The sequence below is a fragment of the Cupressus sempervirens genome, chromosome 10 (genome assembly GCF_028749045.1).
Source record: "Cupressus sempervirens isolate cs-2001-9-10 chromosome 10, ASM2874904v1, whole genome shotgun sequence".
In the NCBI taxonomy this organism is placed as follows: Eukaryota; Viridiplantae; Streptophyta; class Pinopsida; order Cupressales; family Cupressaceae; genus Cupressus; species Cupressus sempervirens.
Window position 1 is genome coordinate 157,907,031 of NC_143127.1, and position 11,294 is coordinate 157,918,324.

At 33.4% G+C, this 11,294-nt stretch overlaps 1 pseudogene; it reads right to left on the reverse strand.

The window, feature by feature from the left end:
- Positions 1–10,407: 10,407 nt before the first annotated feature.
- LOC149533061 (F-box protein GID2 pseudogene) lies at positions 10,408–11,070 on the reverse strand (annotated as a pseudogene).
- Between the last annotated feature and the right edge of the window lie 224 nt (positions 11,071–11,294).

An 11,294-nucleotide genomic window follows, 5' to 3' on the forward strand; every position in this document is an offset into this window, starting at 1 on the left:
AGAAATTGTTTAATAATCTTAAATTATTTACAAAATTTTATAAACTAAATAAATTGTCATTTTTAAATGAAATTGTTAAACATATAACAAAGTGTTAGTTTTTTTTTTTTTTAAAGAAAATATATTAATATGGGGGAGGGGGGGGGGGGGGGGGGGGGGGGGGGGGTGGGGGTTGTTGACCTACACCCCTATCCATCTATTCGCTACTGTGTGTCACAGTATGTACTGCTGCGACAACAGTACTACTGCGACAGCAGGTACTATGATGCAGCAGTACCCTATGACCTGCATTGGCAGTGACTGCCGAGCGATTAATAAAATTGCTTGTTCATTTTATTTTATTTTTAAAAACAAAATAAAACTTTATTATAGATGATGCCTATTCCACATTTGGCATTCGATTTTGTTAAGTGGCAAATATGTAAATTGATATTAAATTTTAATAAATATTTTTATTAAGTTTATATTATTAATTATTGATAATTTAAATATTAAACTTTATTAATATTTTAAAATAATAAATGTTTTTTTTTAATATTTAAATAAAATATTTATTTATTTAATTAAATATGGTTAAAGTAATATCTGTTAATAGTGGAGGAGTTATTATTAAATGAAGATTAAAGAATTGATTTTAATAAAATCATAGTGATTTTATTTAAAATCATTATTGATTATTTTTATAACTTAATAAAATAAAGATTATTCTAGATTAATTTATTTTAGGGAATTTGACTATAAATTTGAGAATAAATAATCGAGTTATATTATAAGGGTGATAGTGAGAAATCTTCACATTAAAAACATACATTGAAACTCAAAACTAAAAATTTCAACTTAAACCTTAGTGTGTATTATGAAAAAATCAAACCCAAACTATGAACTATATTGTACTGTTCTATTTTCTTATGCTATTACGTTTTGGGGTTTTGGGTTGTTTAGATGTTAACTAGTTTAGGTTGTTACTAGAGGCTCAAGGGTTGTGTGAATGTGGTGATATGATGTTTTTGATCTCGATCTATCCTAACCCAACCATGGTGATGTGTTGATATGCTCTATGATGGATGTGTTTATTGGTTGTTATTGCTTTCCAGCCTCTTGAGAGGACTAAGCTATTTTAAGTGATTTGTTCTTAATGATGACATTGTTGTGACATGCCTGACTTAACTATTTTTGAGTCTTCGATCAGTATTGTGATCTATTTTGGGATATTATCCGGTTGCTTGTTAAGAATCTGATGTATATTGTGATTTATCATGGATGTCTTCAGTTGCTGATAGAGAACTGTTGTGATCATTATGATTATTATTTGATGCTTTCCAGTTTTCTCGTGGAGAACTGATGTGATTATTGTGGCTTATCTTTTGATGCTTTCCAGTCGCTTGTATAGGACTGAGGTGATTTTATTATAATTTTGTGATTTTTGATTTCATGAGCCTAAGGTAGGTTATCTATGTGTAGTGTCAGGAAGTGGCTTGCAATGAGGGACGGTAGACCCGAAGTGGCTCTGGGGATGACTCATTGTAAGTTGTTTGTTTTAATAAGTGAAAACATCTCACCTAAATACTGACTTAAATGAACCTAATAAGATAACTTTATGTTCTCTCCCATGCCTTGAGTGCTAGTAAAGACTAGGATTGGGTAGAGAGAATGCTTGGTTGCGACCTTGCATTCCATAGTATGCCTCATCAATACGAGAGGATACTAATGGCCGCAGGATTATTGGGGACCCGAGATTCCTGAGAGATTGCTCGGGTAACTTCCAATGTGATTCATGTGATGACACTTTCCCGCTTGCATAGTAGTTTCCCTACGTGTTTGTGTTGTGCCTCTGGGTCTAGATGTTGATCTATGTGTTGGAACCTTGAGTTAGTATACTTTTAGGATTTCTTAGACTTAGAGAGTACTTGTGTTATGTGATTTGATATCCTATTTGGGACTTGAGACTATCTCCTCAGCACGGTGGGAGTGGACCATTTAGGTTCCACGTGGTCGGGTGGTAGTGCTTTTTACTCTTACCATTGAGATTCATCCGTGGTCACCATGGCTAGAGCTTTCTTGGTTGGCATTTACTTTCATTCTGTTCATGGATCGTTATGATGGATGGTTAGATTTTATGATGAATGTTTTATCATAATTGATGTATTGATGTATCATGTATGGTGGATGGTTTCATTTATTTTATTGTACTTTGGATCATGGATTTGAGGATGATTTATCTTTGTTGTTACGTATGTATATTCTTTTAAGCCTTTCATACCCTGTGACATGTACAGTGGATGATTGAGCATTCCGAATTAATTTGCCAAGTGGCATTCGGAACAAATGTATATTATATGGACATTGGACTTTTTGATTATTCTTTCATGTGGATGTGGTAGTTGTTAGACTTAGAATTAATTAAATTTAAATGTGACTCAACGTCTTGGGATCCTTAAGGAATGTAACTTGTTATGTATGTTTGTTAATGATTACATGTTATTGCTTCCACTACTATGTGTTTAATGTGTATGTTATACTTTTTTTTTTTTTTTTTTTTTTTAAATGTTTAGCAAACTTAGTAAAACTTTAGGTTAATTCTTTTGGATCCCTTGGCGGGGTGTTACATATTCCCCCCCTCTCAATTGTATTGGTGGACTATATATTCTAACAATTAGTATCAGAGCATTAGGTCCTTGAAGAGAAAGTTTAACAATTTTGGGAGATCCATGGCGAGTCATTTTAGAAAATATAGTTTTAAGTCAGATAGAGGAAATTTTGACACCCAGAAGATGGAGATTCTTGGTGATTTATCAAATTTGCGCAAAGAACAGAGCATTGAGTTTCTAGATCTAGAATCCTTTTGTTGCATACAAAACAATAGAAGTAAAAGTAAAGATAGATCCAAATCTAAAGAAGAAATGAGGATCAAGGAAGGTATTGATCTTATTATGAAAAGGGAGTTAGAAGGTATGAAAATTTTCATTTTTTGGACATGCAAAGATTTTGGTCCTTTTTCATCCATATGTCCTAAAAGAGTAAGAAAAACTAGAAAGAGTTCACTTTTAGATGAAGATGAGGAATTTAAAGCAAGTATGGAAAGATTCTTGAATGATAATGATGATAGAGATAATGAATCTAAATGGTTAAGAAAGAGGAAATAATTGAAGAGATGGCTTCAACAACTATTGTTGATATTAAGGAAGAAGACAATCCTAGAATTGATAGAGAGAATGATGAAGTTTTCTTTGAGGCTGAAAATGATCTACAAAATGATATGCGAATTTTTGAGAAAAAAGGAGAATGATCTAGACTAAGTGAAGAAGTAAGAGTTGAGTTACCAACTCCTACCTCTAATAGGAATCTAAAAGAGAACCACCCTCTAGAGTAAATAATTGGAAACAAAGACAAAGGAATGATGAAAAGAAACAAAGTCAATGAGGAATTATGTTTGATTTCTCAAGTTGAACCTAAAAGTACAGATGAAGCATGCAAAGATGATCATTGGATTCAAGAAATGAAGGAAGAATTAGATTATATTGTGAAGAATGACACATGGGAATTAGTTCCAAGATCTAAAGATAAGAATGTTATTGGAACCAAATGGGTATTCAAAAATAAGATGAATGAACAAGGCAAAGTTGTAAGAAACAAGGCTATACTTGTATGTAAAGGATATTCATAGCAACAAGGAATAGATTATGAAGAGAAATATGACCCTATATCCAAAATGGAAGCAATACAATTTTTTTTTGTCTTATGCAAAAAAAAAGAAGTTCAAAGTGTATCAAATGGATGTAAAGTTAGTTTTCTTCAATGAGAACTTGAAGAAGAGGTATACATTGAGTAGCCTAAAGGTTTCTCACTAGTAGAAGAAAACAATATGGTATGTAGACTGAAGAAAGCTCTATATGGTCTAAAGAAAGCACTCACAACCTGGTATGTAAGGTTGGAGAATTATTTGGAAAAGCTTGGATTTGCTAAAGGTATGACAGATAGTAACTTGTTCTTGAAAGAGATTGAGAATGGTTTGCTAATAATAGTGATCTTTGTTGATGACACAATTTTTTGAGGTAATGATACAACAAGTGATAAGATTTTTGAAGAAATAAATAATAATTTTTAAATGAGTATGATAGGAGAGATAAATTTCTTTATTGTGCAGAATAGTGATGACATTTTCATTTCACAAGCTAAGTATTTGAAAGACTTGTTAAAAAATATTCGGTTTAGAAAATTGTAAGCCTATTGGTACACCAATGATAGCTAGTTATAAGTTATCTAGCAAGGATGAAATACCTACAATTGAGAAAAAGAAGTGCAAATCCATGATTGGAGGTTTACAGTATCTGACTCACACCAAACTAGATATAGAAAATGCAGTTGGGATTGTAACTAGATTTCAAGCTGATCCTAAGGAGTATCATTATGCAGTAGTAAAGAGGATATTTAGATTTTTGAAGGGAACATCTGATTAAGGGATATGGTATGACAAATCAATTAATTTCACTCTATTTACTTATATTGATGTGGATTTGATGGGTAGTATGGATGATGGAAAAATCACCAGTGGTAAAGCATTCTTACTTGGAGGAAGATTGGTTTCTTGGCTAAGAAGGAAACAAGATTGTATTTTACAGAGCACAGTTGAGGCAGAGTATGTAGTAGTAGCAAATAATTGTAATTAGGTAATGTGGATGTTGAAAGATATTAATATAGAATTTTTAGAACCTATTATCATGTAGTGTGATAACACAAGTATAGTAAGTATGTCTAAGAAACTTGTATTGCATATTAAAACTAAGCATATATCTATTAAGTATCATGTTTTGAGAGAGAATGTTATAGAGAAGCGATCATATTAGAGTATGTCAGTAATAAAGATCAGATTGTAGATATCTTTACAAATCCCTTGCCTAAAAATACATTTGAGTACTTGTGAGGTATGTTTAGGGTTATGCCCTACCTACTTCAGAGTAGATGATGCAGAGATTGCATCAATCTAGTGGTATAGAACACTGGTGTTTGACTAGAGTGAATGTTGATGTTTCTTGTATGGGGGAGTATCTTAGATGACTAGAGTCATTAAGGACTCTTGGTAATCGATCTTAAATAGTGTCTTTGGACACTTGAGCTAGTTGGAGACTTCAAACAATAAAATTAAAAAAATGAGACCTTTTTCATTGATGTTAATGCCAAAGAAGAGTGCATGAAAAACATCTCCTATGTATGTATGGGGAGAGATGAGTATGAGAAAAATCCTTTAGGTGAATGGGGGAGATATTTAGAAAGATTCATGTAAGTAAAACGAAGGAATATCTCTATGGGGGAACTATACAACATGAAGATTTTTGATGTATGGAAGAGAAGTTGAGAGTTTTTAGTGTATCAATAATTGATGTTGATCCTAAGAAGATGCAAAATAGAGAAGTGCTCCAAAAGACTTCAGATATGATTGATGAAGAGGATTTGAAAAATGGGAACAACAAAAACAAAGTACTATTTGGTATTCTTGGAACCTATACTAATAGATTTGGCATCGATTTGCGATAGCCATGTGTCACAGTTGTGACAGCAATGTGTCGCCACTGCGACAGACATAGATGTCGTAGTTATTTAGTCACAATTTACGACATCTACCCCTTGCCGTAGCATTTGCAACACCTATCCGTCACTTTGCAGCCACCTTGGTGCCAAACCAAAATTCATGTTTTTCATCGCAATTGAGGTGCCTATCCGTTGTTATGCAGCCACCTTATTGTGAAATCAAAATCCCTGTTTGTTGTTGCAATTGCGACGGGGTTTCCGTTGCATCTATAGCAACCCCGTCGCAATTTTTCGGGTTACCGTCGCCAATTGCGATGGTAAAAGAAGTAAAACAAAAAAAAAAAATTGTGCACCATTAAGCTTCCCCAAATATGACACCATTAGAGACTTGCGAATTATTGTTCTCAATTATTATATGTCTCATATTCGTTAATGTATGTTACCCGTAGCCTGAACCAGTTTTAGGCCTTGCATATGGATTCTATAAAAGCTCTTGTCCAAAAGCAGAAGAGATCATTAGAGAAGAAATGGGTAGCTTCTTGGAGGAAAATATTACCTCAGTTGGAGGATTTCTTCACATTCCTTACCATGATTGCTTTGTTCAGGTTAATAACAAATGGGTCAAAGCGAGAGCAAGCAAACTGTGTCTTCCATTAATTACCTTTTGAACTGAATTATCACCAACAGATCACCGTCAGGAATGAACTAAACTGACAGTTGGAATTTTGAATGCTAAGAATATTAATTTATATCTAATTAAATTTAAATAACACTCTAACTTTGTGTAACCATTTACTCAGAACTAAATCCTTGGTTGCTAATATGGCCTGTGGCAAGTGCTTCTTTCTGGGAAAAATTAAATGACCATCATAGTTCCTAGTTTGTTACATACCTCACAAACATTTCCTAGATTAAACATTTCACAGTATTCCTCTGTTTTACTCAGTTTGTGAGTAGCATCAAGAGTTTGACAGATACTACAAAAGCACGCTGATAAAAGATATTATTAATATATTACATGGAAGCACATACAAAGTGATAAATGATTGTTTTTCTTAGCAACAAAACATAGAACCTATTGTTGCATTCAGTCACAAAGCTATGAGCATTTGATTACGATGCTTCAAATGCAGCTGATTATGACTTTCTTCTTAATTATTTTTCTCTCTACCATCAGCTTTCACAATGAGATGTTTATATCTTGAAATTAAAAAAAACTAAAACAAAGAGTTCAACGAAGCATTCAGTCATGAAACTATGAGCATTTTCTCATGATGCTTCAAATGAAGCCCTTTATGACTTATTTCTTAATTAATTTCATCTCTATCATCAGCTTTTACAAGGAGATGTATGCATCCTATATTTATAATAAAAAAATACAAACAGACACTTCAAAATGTCAAATATTATTGTATTAGTCCAAACAAAATAAAAGATATTCTTCCACGCCTTATAAATATCCTAACTAATCTTTTGTCATTTTCCCTGTCTCAACAGTTCCTACACAGGCAGCTTCTAGCTTCTCTGAAAATTCAAGTAGTCTTGGATTTTCATCTAGTTTTGCCCTACCATAAAAGTAGTAAAAGCAATTAAACACAAAGAAGATACTAGAAGTGAATCTAGATCATTCTTAGGATGAATGCTTGTCAGATCTGAAAGAAGTTAGTGGATACACTATCATGTAGATGTTGGTCAAAGCCACAAAGCTATTGCCCAGCCTGACCACTTTTATTGTACAGGAGTACAGTAAAACCTGTGTCAAAATGACTAGAGATTTTGATGTTACATTGAGTTATTGGAACTAGGTACAAAAGAAAACATTTAGAAAGTCTAGGCAGTGACATATTTGGAATTCACAACATCTAATTCCTTAGTAAAAAATATATCAGTGTCATATTCTTCATACCTAGCTTCAGTAGTTGTTGCATCTTTATAAGTTTTTGTGTCTCACAATTTGTATGTGTGTAATTATATATATATCAAAGTCACTGTTTATATTTGTGCACGAAACTCAATAGCAACACAAATTGTAAATCCTACAAAAATAAATGGTTACTCTTGCCCATTGTGTGTATGTGTAGTAAAACAAAATTAATATTTGTTAAAATCTAGTTCTGGATTCAATAAAAAAAAATTTGAACCACAATTGAATCCAAAATCAAGTTTTGAACATCTATAATGGATTGTGGAGGCTTGGTATCGTTAGCTATTGATATTTGCACACAAAATTCAACAGCAATAGCAATTGTAAACTAAACAGGTATTCTTGCATCTTGATCAGTTTTTGCATTTCACAAATCTCTTGCTGTGAAGTATGAGTTGGAAGTACAATGATCTGCTATTAGAAAAAATATGGGAAGCTTATATTCTATATCAAGATTATATAAAAGTGTTGCCATCAAAATCTGACTAAACATGCAACTAACTTCATACCTGGGATCTTGGGAGGAGATCCATGATCTCCATAAGCCAATTTGGAAAATATGTTCAATTTGCATTTCTCTCCAACACACATTCCCAGAAGTCCTTGGTCCCAACCTGTGCCATAATATATGATGATGTAGACCATCAGGCTTCCATTAATCCCTTCTTTATCCACAAAAGTTATTAACAACAACAAATTGATCAATTTCATAAATGATAAATTAAAAATCAAAAAGCTGATTTTCCTTCACAGATGTGCCTCTCACGAATACAACTTCATAAATAGATTCTAGGGACTAACCTAGACGTCCACAACTTAAAGATTTGTGATAATTACTGAAAAAACTTGCAATATGAAATGTGAACTTCATGAAACATCATTAGCAGGATTGTTCATAAATTGTGTAGAAATCCAGGGCATGCATCAGATGTGATAGGAAAGGAACAACTCAAAGACTAAACATACAAAATTTAGTTAGCTATTATCAAAGACTCCATTACTAGAAATGCAAATAAGTTTGATATTTCTCCCAAATAGCCTATCATCAAATCACTGGTCACTTTTGAGGGATCGTACATTTGATGATATAGTGGCTTAAAGTAACATTATTCAAACACTAAATCTATTATAATAGTATAGATCACTATCCAAAGATCCTTGATTTTGTTTTAAAATGTTACAAATATGAATAGTAGTGTGAATTAAGTTGCTGGTTTGATCAATAAGCCTATGCTCATACCTATTCATGAATCAATCATTGAAAGAAGTTATTGTGTGCCCGACAGAATCAAGATAATCAACATTGCAATCTTCATATTATTTTGCCAAGAAACAAAACCAACCAGATTCCTGTTGCATCATATTTAGCTTTCCAACTGGCCTCATATACCTCCTAGAAGATATCTTTAAACCTACCAATTTAAGTCACATATAAGAATAATCTCCGAGAATATGAGGATCCTTAAGCTAGAGAATCATAAAGAATGATAACATGGGAAGTAAGGTGTGTTAGAGAAAAAGGTAAAAATAAGATCATCAATCCTTGTATTGATTTGAAAACATACCTTCCATCATATTTTTTTAAAATTGTGTTTTTAGTACTCAGGTAAAGTGGTCATTTCTTCTCATAAGCTATTGTCATTGATGCATTAGCAAATGCATGAATAGACTACACAGAAATAATTAATCATAACTGAATATTTGAGATTTGCTCAATTAGAATTAGAACAAGAAATTATATTTGTCATAAAAGAGAGGACTACATACCTCATTAGTATTGTACATAGCTAATGCTATTCCTCCATCTCCTTTACAGTCATATACCCCCAACTCTATAGTTTCACCTCCGTTCTCTGGAACTGCATCAGTTGTCAGAAATCACTATTGCATGCTACAAAGAATACTAATGAAACAAAAAATAGATGTTTTTCGATCTTTGACAGTGAAACCACAATGATATTCACTAAGCCAAAAGACAACAAGGATGCATAGCGTCTAGTTCCTGTCGATTGAGAATTTGAATAGAGAGTTGTGTACTTAAAGTTCTAGTAGCATACAGATCCAAAGTCTAGGGAACTAGCTAGAAATTTTTTCCATTTTAAAATTGCTGTTAGTTGAACATTACCAAAAAAAAGTATAATATATACCAGTAGATCTATGGCAACCTCCCTCAGGACAGGCAAGAATGGGTTTACAGAAACAACCATGATACTAAAGATTTATATTAATAAGGTAGGCTTTACAATATACTTCCTATTCTCAATCTGGCCTTTATTGCCTTGTTTGCTAGAGTCTGGTTGTATACAAGAGGAATTAGGCCAAAACCCTAACGTAGGCACAAGAAGAAAGCCTAGTACCCAACCTAAGATGATCCCCATGACACCTTGTAATTGACTCACAACTTTGCATCAACACAATGTTAGCTATAAAGTAAACAAAATCCAGCCTGGTAACTTGATCTTTGTTTACATCTGCTGAACATAGATTTAGCAATTGGGCTTGAAGTAATTACGAACCCTAAATTAAAAGAGAAATCCATGAGTAGTCCATAATGGGTAACAATTTGTTACTTCAGATGACAAGATTCATTCTTGAAACAGAGCACCATAAGCATCATACCCATGTTAAGAAGTTTATCAATAGCTATGACCAATCACGGAACACTCTAAATGAATCAAATCTGGAAATTTTACCTTCTTATCAGCCACCTGGAAGGGTTTCAAGGCTGCACACGAGTGCTCCTTTTGACCAAGAAGTGTAAGATGTATGGGCATCAAACTAGCTATATATTTACATCTAACATGAAAACAATAAGGTCTGTCTGGTTTTGATGTTTACTTACAAGTCCATGATCAAATTAGGAATGAAAAGATACAAAATTTGGTCTTCACGAAAATTTAATACACACAAAACTGAAATACCAGCAATATCTATTGTGGGGATAGATGGATTTATACCTATTTGGGCCTAATTGCATCTTCAAATATGGGATTCTTGGAAGATTGAAACTGGGATGAGGACACGTTTTGCATAGGAGGACTACTCATTTTCTCATAGCAATGGATAGAGAAAAGAGAAAGAGAAAGATGAATCTCATCCTTACCCCAAGATTGGGTCTTTACACTGTGCTTTTTATTTAGACCAGGCTTTGATAAGAAGGGAGACAAGGCTTGAGAAGGCAATGGAAATGGTGAAGAAGAAGAAGAAGCAGATGGATTAAGCATAGGCCAAAGGGAAAGAGAATATAGTTTACGAAATCCACCAAGAGCCATAACAACAAATCTCAGTTGATGGCTTCCACAACTAGTGTTAGCCCAATGCTTGAGACATATGTTTTCCCACGGCTTTTCATCTTGTGCAGCTTTATGCCATATCCTATTAACACATGAGGTAGTTGCCAATGTTCTTGCATCCATGTACTTCATCACTTCGGATAACAAATCCCCATCTAAAAGAAACTGCTCCATTTGATCCCTTGATAAGTTCTCACATTGATCCTGAGATTGCATCTTTTCAAATGTTTTGTGAAACAATGGTGCCTCTAAGTCTCCATTGGGCTTATAACTATGATGATGATAATTGATTTTACACTTACTGGGTCTTCTTATTGCCAATCCCATTGCCCTTCTAGACAGAACAGGACAAATGAATGTGTATCTACAAATAAATAGACCTTGTATCTTAAAAAACAAGTTGGATAGTTTCATAAATAAGCATCGGACAGGGATCCAGGTCTCTAAATTTAGGTAGAAACACAGAGATAGACATGGAGACCAGAGAGCACAGCTTCAGAAAAAGGTAAAGTTATGAAATGGAGCAGAGCACTACCAGAAGGAAAATTTCT